Below are 18,542 nucleotides of genomic sequence, written 5' to 3' on the forward strand. Positions count from 1 at the left end.
AACAGTGCATGAAAAAATCCATTAGAATTAATTTCAGTACATTTTTTTTTACAGTTTTGACTGTGTTTTAGCATACAGTATCCAACATCATGTGCATATTATGTGCAGCCGAGTTGAAGAAACTGTTCACATTAGCTTAGTTGTAATTTTGAGGTGGAGATATTAAGAATTTATGACAGCTATCGAATCCCCTACTTGGTGAAAAGTACTACAAATGTGTCACTGTACTGCTCGCATAATGGCTGCAAAGCCACCACTCCCCGGCAATAATATCCAATATTAACACTAAATGAATCACCTCACCTTAATTAGAAAAGAGCCATACACCATGTATGGCTTCACGTCTTAACTATCCATTAATGTAAAGATGTTTGATTTGTGTTTAAACATACAGACAAAAAAACGATTAATTCCATAAAAACTGTCCTAAAACACATATAAGAGCACTCGCATGCCAAAGTTCAACTTACCTTACTTACTTGTGGTGAACGTGCTTGTAAATAAGGGGGAAATATATAGTGGAAACCATTGTTCATGTTCATCTAATCCCAATCAGTCTCGAACGGAAACTCTTTTTTTGAATATTTTGTCCATGTGCATAGAGATAGTTCTCAATACAGGCAAGAAATTAATATTTAAAACAGGCTCACTTCCCCCAAAGACACATTCATTCATCTAAAAAACAGAAGCTGACATTATCTGGTTGTCAACAACTTGGACTTGGACTTCCCAACAAGCGGCGACTCTGGGCTGTTTGTTTACTCGGGGTCCTGCGGGCTGTGTGAAGACGGTCTGTGGCGACAGTGGCTCTGCCGTTCTGCCCCGGCGCTCTGTGGCTTTGTGTGGTGGCTTTTGTGCAGCGCACTAACCTGCTTTAAAATCCCTTTAGTGTGGTTCTGACATGCTGTGCTATCACATCGTGGCCTCTGCAGAATGTATAGAGCCATTCAGACACTGTGCAGAGTGAAATGAGTTTTATCCAGCGGTTGACGATTGAATGTAATGGCACTCTCTCCGGGGAGCAGAGTTTTCTATCCACTGATGTTCGCACTGATACGATGCAGCGCTCGCTCTGCACCGCTGAGGAACAGCTTGGTCTCAGCTCTTTTAAATTATGCATTTTCATGACTAGAATATGGGAAGAGAGTGTGCCACTTCTTGATGTTTACGTTAAACAAAACGGATGCAATGTCTCACATAGTACGTAATCTGTGGGCTCATGGATGCATTAGTAGCGCCTCTGTTGTTGCATCATTTTCAGAGGAAAATATCAGGATGAAATGTGAAAAAATAAAAACACGAAATAGAAAATGATGTTACATGAGCATAAAATAAATAATACTGATAGAGATCACAAATGACATGTAATAAGAATTAATATCTTTATGAACGTTGTCGTTTGTGGTTTGAGAGCTTCCATGACAGCTTAATCCCAAGACACAACCGAGGCAAACAGAAAATAAATTTCTCTGCTGTGCTGATTGATGACGTGCTGACACTCTGGCTGGTGTTTTTCATATAATGATGAACGTATGAACAAGGACAACCCTCTCCTCTTCTCATCATCAGCAATGGCATGGTATTTGACAGAAAGCGCAGTTGTATGCTTTTTAATTAAAAAGAAAATTCAATAACCTTATCAAGACTTGCCATTTTAGTTTGAGACGTATTGATCGGCCGTTCAGTTATGCAGATCTGCCGCTTTCATCTTCTGGGCAATTTTGCATGGCAGCCTTTGGTTACTGAAAAGATCTCATTTCAGAAAATCTATTTCATATATTATTCAGGTTATGTTTAGTTCGGCTTACAATACAATATTCAAATATGTTGTCATGGCATGTACAGTGTGTCTTAATATCAAAGGGCGACAGATTAGAGGTTAAAACAGAGTCAAATCTGAGGCTGAATGGAGCAGCTTATACAAGAAATACTTGTTTCTAAGAAATATTTGAGCCCAAAACATGACATTTGAGTTTGTGAAGTCTGTGAAGGTGAGTGCTGTCACCAGAGACGAGATGGACAAACTCCTGCTAGTGAGAGAAGGGAAACTGTGCCACTGATGATCTGTCGCAGCAGTAGGCTAATTGCCCACACACCTCTGTGTATCTCTCTCACTATTTTTTTATTTTTTTTTTTGGTTCAATATGTCTGCTAATGGAATTAAAAACATGTTGCCAGGGGTCTTTGCAATTTAGAAAATAAGTCCATTAAGTTCATTAATTTAATAATGGGCAATAATAATGAATAAAAAGTATTGCTCAATTAGAGGGGAGCGTACGGTTGGCTGTTTCACATTCATTTGAAATCACCTCAGTGTGCAATAGCTTAATGAGATTATAATGGAATTGATATCACATAGGTAGTGAATTAAACCGTTACCAGAGAACCCATTAGGAATGAAATTCTAATCCTGAAACACTTGTCACAGCTAAAATAGGCTTCTACTTTTGTTATTAGCGTCAGTAGAAGTGGTGAGGAATCAGTCTCAACTAGAACACAAAGTCTGAAGGTGAATCGCCTGCGATGATGATGATGATTAAATAAAGTGATTTTCCTGGATGTGTGTTAATAGCCGTGAATGTCAGGCAGTCCCTCAGTATTTGTTTGGTATTGTATCATTGCTGTATTGGTGGCATCAGCCCATTGATCCCATCAGCGGCCGCCTCCTCAGGTTTCATAGCCAGTGTTTCCAGACCAGCAAAGCTGCTGAGGACTTCAGTTAAAATTACACAGACAGCACATTCATAGTAATCTAAAAAGGTCAGGATAAATTACACTGCTTATTTCAGTGAAAAAGGCAGGTAATGTGATCTGCTGTGAGTAGTTTTTCATGCTGGCCCCAGTACATTCTCTCTGGGTTATGGCGCAGATTTGACTCTTTGACTTTTACACGCTTGACACTTGATGTCAATTTACTGTCTCTTTTTAAGACCAGGAGGGACTGGACGAGATGAACTTTTCCTTTTCATCAAGATATTACAATAATTTGAGGTGTTTTATATTCATAATGGCTTTTTTACAGGAACACTTAAAATAATGTGTCATTGGAGGATGTTGTTAAAATCAGAAATAGATTGGTTCATAATTTAACTTTTCATTTAATGTGGGCGCAGTGATACACCTTGTAAATCCACGTTATCAGCAGTTTGTGCAGCTTCAGCAAGGCAAGCATGTCAAAATGTATTATTAGTGTCAGTCTTAATGTACTATATATAATGTATAATGTGCTATGTATAGCAGATTCAATCAAAAAGTGAGATTTCTGCTCTTTGAAAAATGTGGAAACAAGAAATTAATCAGAAAAAAAGAAACTCAAACAATTTACAGTACTTTAGAAAGGAGCTGGCATGCCCTTGGCTGACAAAACGAGCACATTTTTTAGCCTGCGTCCTTTTTTATGTTAGAGATACTGTACAATAAAAATGATTCAGATTGTTATTTCTTTCCAAAATAGAAATATTGTGTGTTCAGCTGAAAAAAAAATACAGATCTTGTGGCTACACTTTAGATTCTCCACATAAGATGCTTTCCTGAAGCCACAGTGAGCTGCAATCTGAATGGAACAAGCAAAAAACACAACAGCAACAACCCTCAAAGTAACTCTCACACTGCCCAAAACATACAGGTGTGTTCTGACTCTGTTTGGTTGCGTAAGCCAGGGAAATCTCCTGACACAGGGCTTTGTAGTCTGCAACCTGAGTTTATTTCCTCATCCTGGACCAACGTGGCAAAGAAAAAAATAAGTCAAATGAGGATTTCGGGTGATGTGAGAGGAGAGGAGCAGAGAGATGACAGCACTGAGTATCACATCCTAAAAAGAGAATGAAAGGAATTAATCATTAAGATATGGTTGTCTGCGATATGAAAATAGGCTTGTATGTACGAGTGGCATGCTCTCTGGGTGTGTGTAGAGAAATTCACAGAAAAAGAGAAGGAACTGCTTGACAAAATGAGACAAAGGAATTAGAAAAGTCCCAGATATACATACTGCACTGTATATACTCTGCTGGATGTGTGTGCATATGGGCGAACATGTGTGTGTGTGTGTGTGCTTAATTAATATTTAAGCCACCTTCAGCATACCCAGGAACGGAAGTAAAGGGGATTGTGTTCTCATGGATCCTTTAATCCCTTGAATTAGCAGTTTAATAACAAGAAGCCATTTGTAGATTAGTAAGATCAAGCTTCCAAGACGTGCTTGTGTACAATCTACTTAAATGCTTTGGTTTTTGATGTTGGAAAATTCTCCTCACACCCCCTGCATATACAGTGAGGGTGCAGTTGTGCATGCGTACGTGCATTTATGGCTGTTACAGAGTAAGGAAGGCAGGTCCTATTCTATTGTTATAAAAAATGTTATTTTGGATTACAGCTGAAACGATTAGTTGAAAATTGAAGCACAGGTTTTTAATCAACAGAAAAGTTGATAATGGATTAATCGTTAAAGTAATGTATTAAGCAAAAACACCAAATATCTCTAGTTCCAGCTTTAATTCTACAGTTTCACCAAAGCTATGTTATTTAGGTTAGATGGAGAAGGTGATGGAGAACAAATATTAGACTTTTTTATTGGAAACAACTCAGCAGTTGAGTTTGTTGAGTATATTTTGTTACATGCTGAGGTAGCATACACCAGGGTAACGGGCGCATGGACACGAGTCTTGTTTCATTGCTTTTCCTGCATCGTTACTGCTGTTATTGTGTTTAACGTTATGTTCTATGTTCCCACTGTTTCCACACTTCCACTGTTGTTGCACACAGTGAATGCAGATAGAATGGGAGTGATATTGTGTGCACAATTAGTGATGCACTCTTCAAAACTAGTACAGAGTAGTATGGTTCATGTTGAAGAACAGGTAGTACATTAAACAAAGGGGTTTGATTTGGTTCCAGGCTCTTCTTGTTCATGTGTGGAAGCATTCTTGATTAAGACATTGAACCCCAAATTGTTCTCAATGGGCAGATCAGCACTCGCATAGCAATGTGAAAATAATCTGTCTTTTATGTGGGCACAATTAAGAAAATGACCTTTAAACACCTTAAAAGACAAAATAGTTCACACCAACTTGGCTAAGATGTTTGCCTGACTTGTCTGTTTCCATTAATGAAGGATGATGGAATTATGTTATTTGGACTTGAAATTGTTCGTGCTGAACGGAGGCTAAATGTTGTTTTTTTTTGCAACCTTTCTGTGATAAGAGAAGGAGTGACTTAGTAAGCAAGGAAATGATGCCATCCAGTATTTCCTGGAGATAAATTGATTAATCAGAAAAACAATATAAATAATCCTTAGTTGCCCTGTTTCAGATATCGAACAGGTATAAGTGCCCAGTGTTGGTTTGATGAAGGTTAGCTGCCTGACCACAGTAGCAATAAAACATTCAATCAATTTTATGTCTTTGGACTTGTCATTTAATTGTGTAAAATGTATTTGCAAGTAAATTAAGTCACTGTTTAAACGACCAAAGCATCCCTGAGTTACTCCTACTGTTGAATGAGTGGGAGTGTTACACAGAGAGCTACATAAAAAATCTTCAAGACTACAGGGCTGAGTATGTTTGATATGAGGTTATTGATGAAAAGTATCCACAACTCCAGTCCAAAAATATCAGTTTAAACAGTCAATAGCTTGAACCTAACTGCTGCACTGCAAAAACTAAAATCTTAGTAAGATTAATTATCTTAATTGAAGGAAAAATATGCTTGTTTTTTGTCTTACCAGGTGGCTTTTATGTTACAGAATTTCACTTGTTTTTTTTGGCCTTGAGTAGCAAGTGATAATTTTGCTTATTTTAAGTAATATTTCCCCCATTTTAATGCTTTTTTCCCCTTGTTTTTGAGAGCTCAGTTTCTGCAGTGTGTATGCACATCTACATATTACATATACAGTATGTGTGTGTTTGTGGTTTTCATTGACTGGTTGTTTCTGAGAGTGGCCCTGCCTCACTGTGTGTATGTGTGTGTGTGCAAAGCGTTGCTGTGTTTTGCATTAACACAGCCTCTCTGATCCTCACACACACACACACACACACACCTAGATCCCATCTCCTCTATCGGTGCTCGGCGTCATCATTTGCCAGTGATGACAGCCGCCTCTGTTTAACCGCTGCGGATCAGCGTGTCACAGCAGCCGCCGTGTTTCTAATCATCCTCGCACAGAAAATCTCCCTTCTTTGTTGGCGTTCGCTGATAGCGTCTGTGTTATCCCTGACTCTCCCACCCGGCCAATATCAGAGATTGATTGCTTTTGTCTTGTTATCGGGGTCGTTCAGGTGAGATTGACATGTGCTCGCAGGATAAGGAGGCTCTGAGGGCCTGCAAGACTGTAAAGGAGTGGGTCCTCAGTACAGTACAGCAACGTGTCTTTAAACATGCATGATGATCTGCATGAAATGTTGATGATGAACAATCAGCTGCATCATTGGGGGTTGTAAATGGGTCAAAGTGACTTCTCTGTGCCTTATTTTGTGTTTTGGCAGATTAACATGTGAGCAAATTGTTTTATTCTTGTGCCAAAGAAGAAAGGAGATTCTTTGAAATGTTGTTTTACTCTCTAAAATCTACTCCCCTATCTCTTATCTGAAAGCCCAAACTTAGTCTCTCACTAAGAGAAATAAAGACCTCAGACGAGCGAATGTTTGTTGCACACTGAATTCTCTCGGCCACTCTGCCTGGCGGTTGCCGGGCGGGGTGGCTTCATGCTCTGCACACTAGCCACACATCCTAAATAATTCACACTCTACTTGAGAATTCTCCAACGGACTCACTGCCGCCATTAGACAATCTCTGGCTGCCAGTTTTTCTTTTTCTTTTTCGGGGGGCTTGTTTTTCACATTCTGACTTCAACATTACAACCTCAACCACCAAAAAATGGAGGAGGAGAAGAAGACGGTGAGGGGGGGAAAGAAATGAAAAACGAGTGATATCTCGGGTCGATGAGAGTTCATGGACAATCCAATATATAAAAGCGAGTTTACATGCATAACACTTCAACATTAAGATTTTTCACAGAGTTCAGCATATTTTCTAGAACTCTCCCTCCACTAGTATTTTTTATTTTTTTTTAATCTGAGGCGGCTCTTTGACAATGTCTCCCTCATGCAAAATGCATGAGCGCTTGTGGATCGATACAGGCCCTTTAATCTCTCTACATAGACAGCTCCTGCGCTCAGGCGTTGAACCCACACCCATGGCTTCCACCGCTGCAGCCCAGATCAGAGGCCAGTGAGAGGGAGAGAGATCAGCCCGAGCCACAAGAGTCACCAACACAGGGGTCGTGGCCCCTAGTGTGGGCCCCGCTGACTGTGAAAAACACAGACTCTCCAGCGCTTGTGTGTGTGTGTGTGTCCCTTTTTTATGTTTCTTCCAAATATTAAAGTGTGCTTGCAAAGCAGGTGCTCACTAGAGTCGAGACTTGAAGAATATTTAAAGAGAAAAAAAAGTCATCTCTGGTGTGCAGAAAGTCTGTTTAGCCAAAGAAGCCATTATTTCTGATTCCACTACCCAGCAGTTTGGGTTCTTTTTCCCTAAATAAAAATTCCAAACACACCACTGCTGTCTGATACATAAAACACACAGTGGTGGAAGACATATTCACTAGAAATACCAAAATGTAGAAGTACTCTATTACAAGTAAACATGCATTAAAATTTTACTTTAGAGAAAAAACTGAATTTTTATTTACCAAGATGTACTTGGATAAGTCATCAATCCGATGAAAAGTACTCTGTGTGTATCAGAACCTGATGCATCTTCTTCCTCTGAGCCATAGAGCTCCATTTTTGTCAAAAAACCATTAAAAACACATCAGTGAGCCTCACTGTTGCACTCAGTGACATGTTCCTTCATCACCATGAACACACACACTAGTTTATTCTCACACTTTCTTCCTTACTGAGTAATGTTTGCTAAAAACTACAGTAACCAGCTGCCGTGAAACCAATGGTCTTGGGGCTGTCAGGAAGTATTGAGACACATTGTTGGAATAGGTCTTTCATGAGATTTGTTGACAATAACAACATTTGAAAAACAGTGCCAGCCTTATCCTATTAATTGTAGAGAATTATATTATCATATTTGGATTCTTTCCGGTGCATTAAAATCTAAACAACATTATCTGGTCCAGGGGAAGCTAATTATACCTTTTAATCTATAAACATGGGTCATGTTTTGTAAGCTCATTATGTTTTGTGGATAAAATCTTAATTTGCAAAGTAACTACAGTCTTTTTAGTTAGTTAGTTATTGTGAACTTACCCCTGCACATTTACAGGGCTTTTGGCAAAATGTCAGTGTCAGCACTTCCCCCTCCAAAATAAAATTATAGAAATAAAATTGTACACAGCAGTATAAAATGTACTTAGTTACTTTTTACCAGTGACACCCAACAGCGCTCACAATAGGAAACATACTGTATAAAATAGTTATTTCAGAAGCTGCATTTAGGTTAATTCAATCTTTTGTTAGATCAGTTTGTGATACCGATTATTACAGTGAATATTTGAGATGTCACAGCTTATGTGTGATTATAGAAAGCTGTGCCTGGTGAGGTGCCTGAGCTGAAATGCGGGGCTGCCACACAAAAAGACAGCCTTTTTCTTTTTTTGTTGTTGTAAATTTTGCACACAAAAGAAGATTGCTTTGGCTTCCTTTTATCAACACTTTTGTTTACTTAGGATGTGCCAAATGCAGGATTTAGTGTCACATTTGTCTGAGTGTCTGGCACTTTCACTGAGCTCATACTTCAGCGGCTCTTATTATCAGCCATTTTGAAGTTGTTACTCATTTTGCCAATCATTTAGTTATTTTTGAGACGTTGTCATTTTCATGTTGAGGTACACTCTGTCTGCGTGGAGCTTTGATCATATTTTGTACAAACAGATTTGGGAAACAAAGAAGAAGCACTGAAGGTTTCTTTAGAACCTTGGTGTTTGTAAATATTAAATGAGGGAAGAAACATTATTATATTTAACAAAAGTAGATGTTCTTGAAGGGAAACAGGGCCAAACAGAATAAAACATTATCACTGTTTCTGAGCTTTTTGAAATTTTGCTCATGTAAACTGTTGACAAACTCTTTGATTAAGTTGCAGTTGATCAGCTGCCTTTTGAAGCTTGCACACCTCCGAAGGAAAAAGCATTTTATACAAAAAGTTAACTAATGAACAAAAAGATTTTAAAAAAGAGCCCTTTGAGTTGAGACAGAGAGCGATTAGTTAAGTAGAGTATATTGGGGCCTACCGCGCATATTGTGGGGCGTTTTAGAAATGATCCAATATGGCTGATGCATCAGCTCTGCCTCCACATTGTCTTCCACGCTCAACAACTCCCCCCCTCCCTCCCTTCTCCACCCCCCATAATGCAATGCAGCTTTTGTTCACTCATTCTTTTAACCGTTTCTTTGGCTGGGAGTTGTCACGGCGGGACAAATTAAGGAAGCTGTAATAGGGTTATGTCAAGTAGACGGAGGTGCTGGCTCTGTGTGGATGCCTCCCTCCCTCTGTCTCCATGAAAGGTTACTGCGCTTGCCGGGTTTTGTCTCCCCCGCTGTAATGAGAAAGGCAACAGACGAGCCTCTATCAGTCCTGCAACACCTACTGACAGATAGCATTTAGAGACTGGAGAAAAAGAAGCATTAGGGAAAGAGCGAGTGAGCGTCACAGGAAGTAATACAGCAACATGAGCATGACTGATCACAATTGACACGCATGACCAGGAAAAACAATCCCTCTCACCAAGGGTGCTGTGCTTGAACATTTACCTATGACACCTTCATGTGTATATATGTATGCTTGTAATTTACTTTCTCACAGACGTGCACCTCGCAGAGTTTGACATTTTAACATTTTCCATTGGAACCATTGATATTATGGCCTCAACAGTGTGGCATTAAAACCAGACATCTTTTAAAATATTGAGCAGGGATCTCAGCATTTTGGTTCAGCATATTACATTCATGACTCCCACTCAGAGATATTACGCTCACATTTCTTCCACCTCCTTTGGGCAGAATTTCTTAAACCCTTTCTCTTCGAGCCGCCATCGTTCCAGGGCAGATGTCCGTGGAAAATCTGTATCAGTGTGAGAGTCCCTGTAGCTACGTTTTGATGGCGGTGGAATGGAAAGAATGCAGGAGGTGGCAGGGTTGTTGTTGTTGTACTGCTGGTGATGTGGTCAGAGGGCAGGGCTGGATCTTAGGTAACAACAGCAGACGCTCCGGGCACTTCATGCTGCACAGGGGGGTTTAATAGCCTGGCAGGTGTCTACACAAAAAACACATCTACAGCCAGAGACACTCCAACGGAGAACACCCAAACACTGAGGGAAATATAGTGGGACTGGAAAAGAGGCACACACCCACACAAACTTTATATTTAGAGCCTCTATTTAAGTAGCACTTCTCAAAACACAGGCGCTTACCAAGCAGGCATCGTAACAGAAAAAGACACTGGCAGAAAAAAAAAAAAATGCTACATAAAACATTCAGCTGTTGGATTTATGAAAAGACCTTTTGGAACAAATGGTATTTGAGAAGCGATTCAGAAGAAGGCATTGATTTAGCCACTGCGGCAACAACAGCCTCAAGGTCTCGATGGGTCACTTTTAGTCTTTATCCTGAACTTTGACACGTACGCGTGAAAAAAATCGTTCAGCTCAACGGGGGTTAAAAGGTTAGAGATGGAGCCGGGGACAACACCTTGATGGGCCCTTACGCTTCCGTGAGTGATTCAAATCAGTTCTAAAACAAATACCCAATGTGTGGACACCGTGATTGTTGTAATCTGGTGTGTTGCATATCCCAGATCTCTTCTGTTTCTTCCTGGTAAATGAGGGTGTCTGGCATTTTACTTGCACTTTACACATTTCACAGATGAGCAAACCAGCAACTAGGAGGAAAGGCAAATAGTATCAAACTGTGGTCTTGAGTTGGAGAAACATCCACAGTAACAGCTTGAATTTGAAGCTACCAATTTTCCGCATTGATCCCATTCAGTGATTTTTAAATACACTAAGGTATGACTGTCAATACACCAATAATGTTTCCAAATATACATTTAAAATAAATAGACAATGTGTTTCGGATGCTGATAGTTGCACAGTTACACACACACGCACACACACTCTCACACATTTCTTAACACCTCCCGGCCTGGCTGACGCTCCATTCTGATATGATATGTGTGTGCTAGAGGCCACTGTGGCCCTGTGCGTCTGGCAGTATTGATGTACCATTTCTCACACGCTGCTGCTAAATATGAGAGCATGGTAGCTGCAGTGTGAACCCCTGACCCCTCTGGGAAACACACCAGCATTCACAGTTGTGGGAAATAGGTCTCTGGTTCCCCAACTGCCTGTTTAGAGTAATGGTCAAAGGTATGCCTGTTGGAAGGAAACATTACTGGGCATGACCAATCTGCTCCCAAATGGAATACACTTTATGTCACTGCACCAATCTATGTAATTGACTTTGCTTTCGGCTGCAGCCATTATGGTTAAGGGTGCTTTTTTTCTTTTTTTTTTACGGAACGTCAATGGAATCTGAAATGCACAAGGATGGTAGATTTTGAGAATGATTGCTTTGGATTGATTTGAATTGTGGGACATTCTGGCTGTAAAGAACACCTGATATGTGTAATGTGCTTGTCAAGCAGCATGTCCTGTCAGGTATCTTCACACTCACAGTCCTCATGAGACCAGAGTACTGCTGGTTTTCACCGCTGCCCGCTAGTATCTACTCTAGCTGTTGAATTTGGGACTGGTTTAGGCCCGGGACAACAGGTGAATGCAATTAAGTAGGTGGTAGAAGAGAAAAGCAGCAGTACTCTAGACTCTGAGGATTGGATTTGAGAACATCGGCCTGACTTATTGATTGGTAACTTAACATGATTGCAGCATTGCTTGGTTGTGCGTGTGTTCTTGCTCTTCTGAGTTATAAAAATAGACAAAAGTGAAGTTGTATGGCAGGATTTCCTCCCACAAGCAGATACTTTAGGGTTTGGACTGGAGGTTGTGCAGAGTTAAAGCTAGAACAAGGGTTAAGTTTAAGTTAGAGTAGCTTGTACAGACCCTACTGCAGCAACCCATGGTCAATAATGCATGTCTGATGAAATGCACACCCTATAGTTGGGAATGGGCAACATCAATAAAATCTTCTATCACGGTACATGAAATATCAACATATATCATGAAATAGTACCTTTTATGGCAGAGAATCAGTTTATAGATAAATTCTTGATCAGAATGTGTGTTTTTTGGCAAATAAAATTAAATACCTGACAAAAGTACTGTGTTTGGGATGTGGGCTCCTTATTGTCTTTGAGTGAGTGGTTCTTTTAATGTGGACATACATTTTAATGTAAAGCATTTTAGGTTTATTTTACTTAAATCAGCTTGCCATGCAAAAATGTTAAGATTTGAAACCTTGCCTCTAATGGTCTAATACTGCACAACCATACTGTATATACCATGCTGACGGGAGAGCTACCTAGGTTTGACAAAAATCATCTCCTGTAGGGCTGGACCCGAATATTCGAATATTCAATCATTGGGTACACATTCGATTTTCAATTTTGGGATTCGAATATTGATTTTCTTTTCGTACGCCTGACCTCCGCCCACAGCAGTGAACTTAACGCTCCAGTTCACATCAAAGGGAAAACAAAATGAAGCCCTCAGCCCTGTTAGCACTTTAAACTGAGTGATGTGGCAGTTTTGGGGTTTAAGAACATTTAGTAGGCTATAAAAAAAAAAGTTAAAAGCGAATTTTACATAATAGCGTGTTGTTACTTTCTGCTACCGGAAACGGTGCTCATCCCATCTGCTTTCCCTGGACCCCCACCCGGTTAATATATTCCCGTGATCTGTTCTGGACCTGCTCAACTCTCTGGACTTTCAGCTATGGTTCCCTCTCTGCTCTGCACTGCAGCCACCACTTACCTTTTGGTAATAATAATGTGCTGTTATTATATAGCCTACCTGTAAATAAAGAAACAAAGCACTCTCTCTCTCTCACACACAGTCAGTGACCGCCATTTGTTATCTCTCATTCGTCAGGTTTCTCCCTCACTCATGTCATTGCCAGAACTTTTGAGGCATTCATTCTTCTGTTCTTGTGCTTTAATCTATGAAATACATAGCTTTACCTCATGAAATTACAGCCTGCTTAACAGCCGGCGTAACGCAAGGATGTGAGCAACCAGACTCTTATGTTCATTTCCTGTCTGCTATTTAGCTCGTTTCTAAATAACCGCTTCAACCCCGGAGGACAAAACGGGCGACTGCATATTTGCTGGCTGACACATTAGCCTCTTCATGTACATTCAGCAGTCACACGCTTACATGTGCCATGTGACATCGTCCCCAAGAGCGACTCTTGCCGCCACTGAATTTTTCATCATTGATCTGATGTGATTTCCATGCTTGGCCGTCCCTCTGCCCTGTCAGCTCTCTCTATCATAGCCTCTCTTGGCCTAGAGGGCTAACAGGGCGTGAGCCATCGCCCCCGTTTGTTGTCTCCCCTCTCACCATGCCTCAACAAAACCCTTCCCTGTCTTCTACCCGCCACCTAGGACTATCACACACCCCCTGGCCTCAGTGTTTCACAGCCACAAGCAAACCAGACCTTTGTATAAGAGGGTGGGAAAACGCTCGATGTATTGACGTTAACTGTCCGCTGCCATAAAGCTCAATCACCCCCTTCTTTTCCTTCCTTGTCAAAGCAGCAGGAGGAGCAGTGGCTCAGTGTGTGTATGTGTGTTTTGGGTGTAGACGATGTGGCGTGGAGGAGTGATGTATGACTGTGTGAGAGGCAGAGTCAGTACCTCTTGGTTTCTGCTCTGGCTCCTCCGATGGAAGCTTTCGAAACTTCCTAATACCTGGCCGGAGCTCGGTGAGCGATGGCCAGAGCCAACCTGCTGATCTTAGCACCGGGTGCATTAGTTTGCCATAAAGAAGCAGTGATTTTGAAACGCGGCAGGCGAAAACATATAAGGATGAATGACACCATATAAAAGCCAAGCTCTGTTTCAAAATCCATTAGAGAAGCAAGTGCCTCAGCTCCAAATGCAGCAAAAGCCAGAGCCCCCACATCCTATACCAGCGTCCAATTGAGGCATGGTTTGCAGATCACTCTTGCAGTTCCTCCCTTAACTGTCCATTTAATCAAAATTTTTAATCAATGCATTAGTACATGACAGCTTTGAGGGGAGAAAAAGCATACTTCACTCGTTGCCAGATATTGGCATCCAAAGATAGGTGGGAGATGAATGCGGCTCATTTGGTGCTGAGATTGAACAAGTGCTTTTTCCCTGTGTGTGTGTATTTGCACACTTTCTTCTTGATTTCATGAGCGCAGACACGTGTTATTGTGTGCATGTTTGTCTGTAGGTGTATGTGCTTCCGTGAAAGCTCCACCCACCCCACACCCCCCTGTGGCACTGCCTCCTAATTACTCAGATCTGCGCTCAAAGTGAAGAAATAATGAACGAGAGCTTTAATTATCCCTCCAGACAAAAGGATCCCTGATGCCTCCACACCACCGCTGGCATGCGGAGATGGGTGAGGGCAGGTTAAACAGGAACCCTTTCCTCTGGGTGCAGAAAGCTGGTCAGCCCTGAATACAGACCAAGCCTGCAACCTGACATGATGCCAGAGGACGCAGATATCGGCTCGGAGGAGGGAAGTCTGTGAAATTGACTCTCTAATTAAAAAAAAAAAAAGCTACATAGGTTTGTTATCTCTAACAGATATGACACAACCTTTAATTAGTGGGGATCCCTGAAGCTCTGGGCCTGAGATATAATCAGCGGACCTTTAGCGAGAGCACAACCCTCCCCTCTCTGGGTACCCCCGGGGCGGGCTGATCGAGGCGTCCCCATGCCCCCTCTTCTACAGCAGGGTTGGTTGGCACTCTGGAGATGCAAGATAATGAGGAAGGCTGTCAGAGGGGCACTTCAAGGGTGCTCTTCCAAAGGCCTTGTTGCTTCTCAACAAAATCCACCTGCACCAAACACTGCTACTTTGTTTTCTTCAGAGCATGTCTCTAGAGGTCTTGGTTGTGTGTCCAGTGTGTGTGTGTGTGTGGTGTGGGGGGGACCAAAACTGCCCCACTTTGGACTCTACAATGTCTTTTGCACCTCAACTGATCACATCAATGGTTCACATTGGCTTATTTTACCATACACTGTCACTATTGGAGTTCCATATTTACTTTCATATATATTTACAAAGTTTGGTCTGTGCATAATATTGCATAATCCCCATTCAGACATATTTGTGTTGTTCAAACTCTGGTGGTCTACCTGATGGGGGAGCTGTGGCCATAGCGAAGTGGAAAGTTAAAAAATACATTTACTACTGTAACATCTCGAGGTACATGGCTTTACTTGAGCATTTCCAGTTTCTGCTACTTGTATTCTATTCCACTACGCTTCAGAAGGAAATATTGTACTTTTTTCTCCACTTCATTTATCTGACAGCTATAGTCGCTAATTAATTGAAACCAGGGCTTTAACTGCAAGTGAGGACACTGAGGTCATGTCCTCAGTATTTTTCAGGGCATTTGGAGATCTAGGGGTACTTTGCATTCCAATATTAAAAAATTAACAAACATTTGGGTATTTTATAGCCTGATTTCAGAAACTTTTTCTAAATATATTTAAATTTCTATACTTTTAGGTAATAAATAAGTTAATTTAAAAAATGATGGATTATGTATTTCCCCACTAGACCTGTATTCATTGCACTGTGGAGAAAGCTTTTGAAAGTAAAATTCACAGAAAATGTGACTGTTGAGTAAATCAATTGAATAAAACATGAGGAATTCTAATTATTCAAACCTTTTAAGGAGTTTATATTTTCAAATAAGGGCCAATAGTCAATGATAAGCAACTAATGATGAGAACTTAATGATAACAGAATCATTAAAAATAGTAACATTCATTTAAGATTTTACATAGTCATTTTATAAAATGTGTTTTTTATAGATCAAATACCAAACAGTATATAAAGTAGCTACAACCAGATCGACCTCGACCAGCTACAACATTACAATCCTGATAATATCCTGCTTTACATAAATTGTATTTTACTTTTGATCCTTAACTACATTTTGTTTATAATACTTTAATGTAAGTAATCTTTTGAATGCAGGACTTTTATTTAATGAATTATTTTACACTTCTCTTACTTAAGTAAAGGATCTGAATACTTCTTCCTCCACTGTCAGAGTGATAGGAGTTAAGGGGAATAAACAGTCATCTCTTATGGAGATTAGTGCAAGTGTGCAGTATTGATCAGCGGTCATACGATAAACAGTGGAGAACAGGAATGCGCTGCCAATCGTTTGGGCCCCATTAGTCGCTGCTTGTATTGCCTTTGACTATTGCTGACTGAGCTCCCAGTGCATGTGATGGCTTTTTACTGCTAGAACTGCTGCTTTCAACCTTTTTTTGAGGAGCACATTAAAATAACACAGGCTCAAAAGAGAAGCAACTCCGCATCTTCTGTCACGCCAAAGATGTGTCTCATATACAAAGACGGATGGATATTTTTGAGAGGAGATTAAAACCGTTGTTAAAAGATTGTAATGCTTCAAATCAGCTGAATCTCTTGACTAGGGACTCAACACAAACGTGTACACACCTGCACATATCCACACACATGCAGACTCAATGACAATCAAACATGCCTTGGAGGGGCAGGGCTTAAATCCTGTTCTGTAGCAGGCCAGCAACACGGGCTTAGAAGACAGACGTGACAGAGTCGACAATGACAGTGATGATGATGGTGATTGTGGTAATAATGATTATGCTGATTATTACAGGGCTGCCACAGCGATGTGGTGATTGCGCCGCAAGGAAGAAATAGAGGAAGACAAAGGGCGACAGGGACAAAAATGATGATGAGGATGATAATGACTAAGATCACTTTTTTTTCTTTTGGTGATCAACTATGAGCCGTTCGTGGCGGTTGTTGATCTTTCTTTAATTGGCAGAACAGCAGTGTGGGGAGTTAACTGAGGATATCTCCACCACGTTTGAGGGCTTTGATTTCACATGACAAAAAGAAACGGCACTGTTGAGAACATTCCAGAAACTCCCTTTGAAGGGAGTGATCTGGCAGTGCTCATTTGAATTATTAACTGGGTGAGAAAGACAGACAGTGCGAGAAAAGAGAGCAAAAGAGCGAAAGACAGAAATACACACAGAGGAGAGACAGGGAGATGGATTCCCATATTTAGCAGGGAATGCCAAACCATTCAGCCTAAGTCATGTCAGATATCTATGATGACTGATATTTCCCTCAGTCAGGCCAATTATACAGGAATGAAGCTATATACTAGTAATAAAGATGGCTGCTGCGGGAGGTGAGCATTTATTTGAACTACTGATGTTTTGTTAGTCAGTTTATTTCTGTTGAGTTCATGAAATACAAGTTTGAATGCGTAATTATGGGTCAGCTGTTCCCATGCTGCATGCTGGGAATAATTTAATCTGCCGACGGAGCGTCCCAGAGCAAGTTAATTCTCCTCTCTGGTCATGTTGTGTCTCCCACAGCAGGACCCTACTATTACTGTCAGTGAGGCCAAAGCACTAAACTCAGAAGGTAAGACTTCAGGTAATGTACTTGTAGAAAGACAGAAAATATTTTAGGAAATCCTACAATATGACAATGCATATAAAAAATGCAGATCTACGCAGAGAAGGGTGTTAGGTCGCAGAGGCTCACAGAGGAGCAGACCTCAACAACACATTGCGTAGACCTGAGCATCAACCAAGCTGATAGAGGCAGGTTTCAAAAGAAAAAACAAAACAAAAACACATGAACATCTTACTCAGAATCCGAAACACTACTACCACCTGGCTTGATCCTGCAGAAGCACATTCAAGCAAACCTCAAAACAACCTGTACAGCTGCATCACTGTCATCCATGCAGCTTGGCGCCTTGTTTTGTATTTTGTGACAATTTTCTATGGCCATTATTCTGGCTCTGCCACAAGGAGATAAGATCCCTGTTCTTAATCCTGTCTAAAGAGCTCTGATTGTCTTAGGGGTTTTTTTTAGGTTTTGTTTTTAAGCAGGGAAAAAGCCATCAACAACCACAACACTAGACTGATTTGAAACACTGGGAAAAAAAAAATCTGAAATGTGGACAGCGATTCAGAGGTCTGGAACCTGGCTAAAAATATGCCACCCAAAAGATAGAAGTTATTTTGAAAGGGCTTTTATCCAGTCCAGGTCACTCTCCATCCATCCTTTTAATTCCTCCAGGCTCGTCTCTCTGGCACGCAATAGCAGCATACTCAAGGATCTAAAGATAGAGGCAAAGTTCTAACTTCCATAAACATAAATTGACATGAGTTGAGTTGTGTGTTAAGAATCATGAGATCAAGAGTAACCGCACGTTGTCGTACCCTGCTGATTACCCACTTTCCACAAATCTCTGCTGAGACATCATGGTTTTGAAGCCATGGTCGTGTTGGATAAGATTCAACATAGATTTCTTGTGTTTTCCTACAACTTGAAGGTAATGGAGTCTCCACAC

The 18,542-nt window shown here is 40.8% G+C and overlaps 1 protein-coding gene across 2 annotated transcripts in view; it reads left to right on the forward strand.

Moving 5' to 3' along the window:
• Positions 1 to 18,542, forward strand: part of LOC123961410 (RNA binding protein fox-1 homolog 3-like) — a 496,038-nt gene that overhangs the window by 398,775 nt on the left and 78,721 nt on the right. The gene's annotated exons all lie outside the window — the stretch shown is intronic.

The sequence above is a fragment of the Micropterus dolomieu genome, linkage group LG02 (assembly GCF_021292245.1).
Source record: "Micropterus dolomieu isolate WLL.071019.BEF.003 ecotype Adirondacks linkage group LG02, ASM2129224v1, whole genome shotgun sequence".
Classification (NCBI taxonomy): domain Eukaryota; kingdom Metazoa; phylum Chordata; class Actinopteri; order Centrarchiformes; family Centrarchidae; genus Micropterus; species Micropterus dolomieu.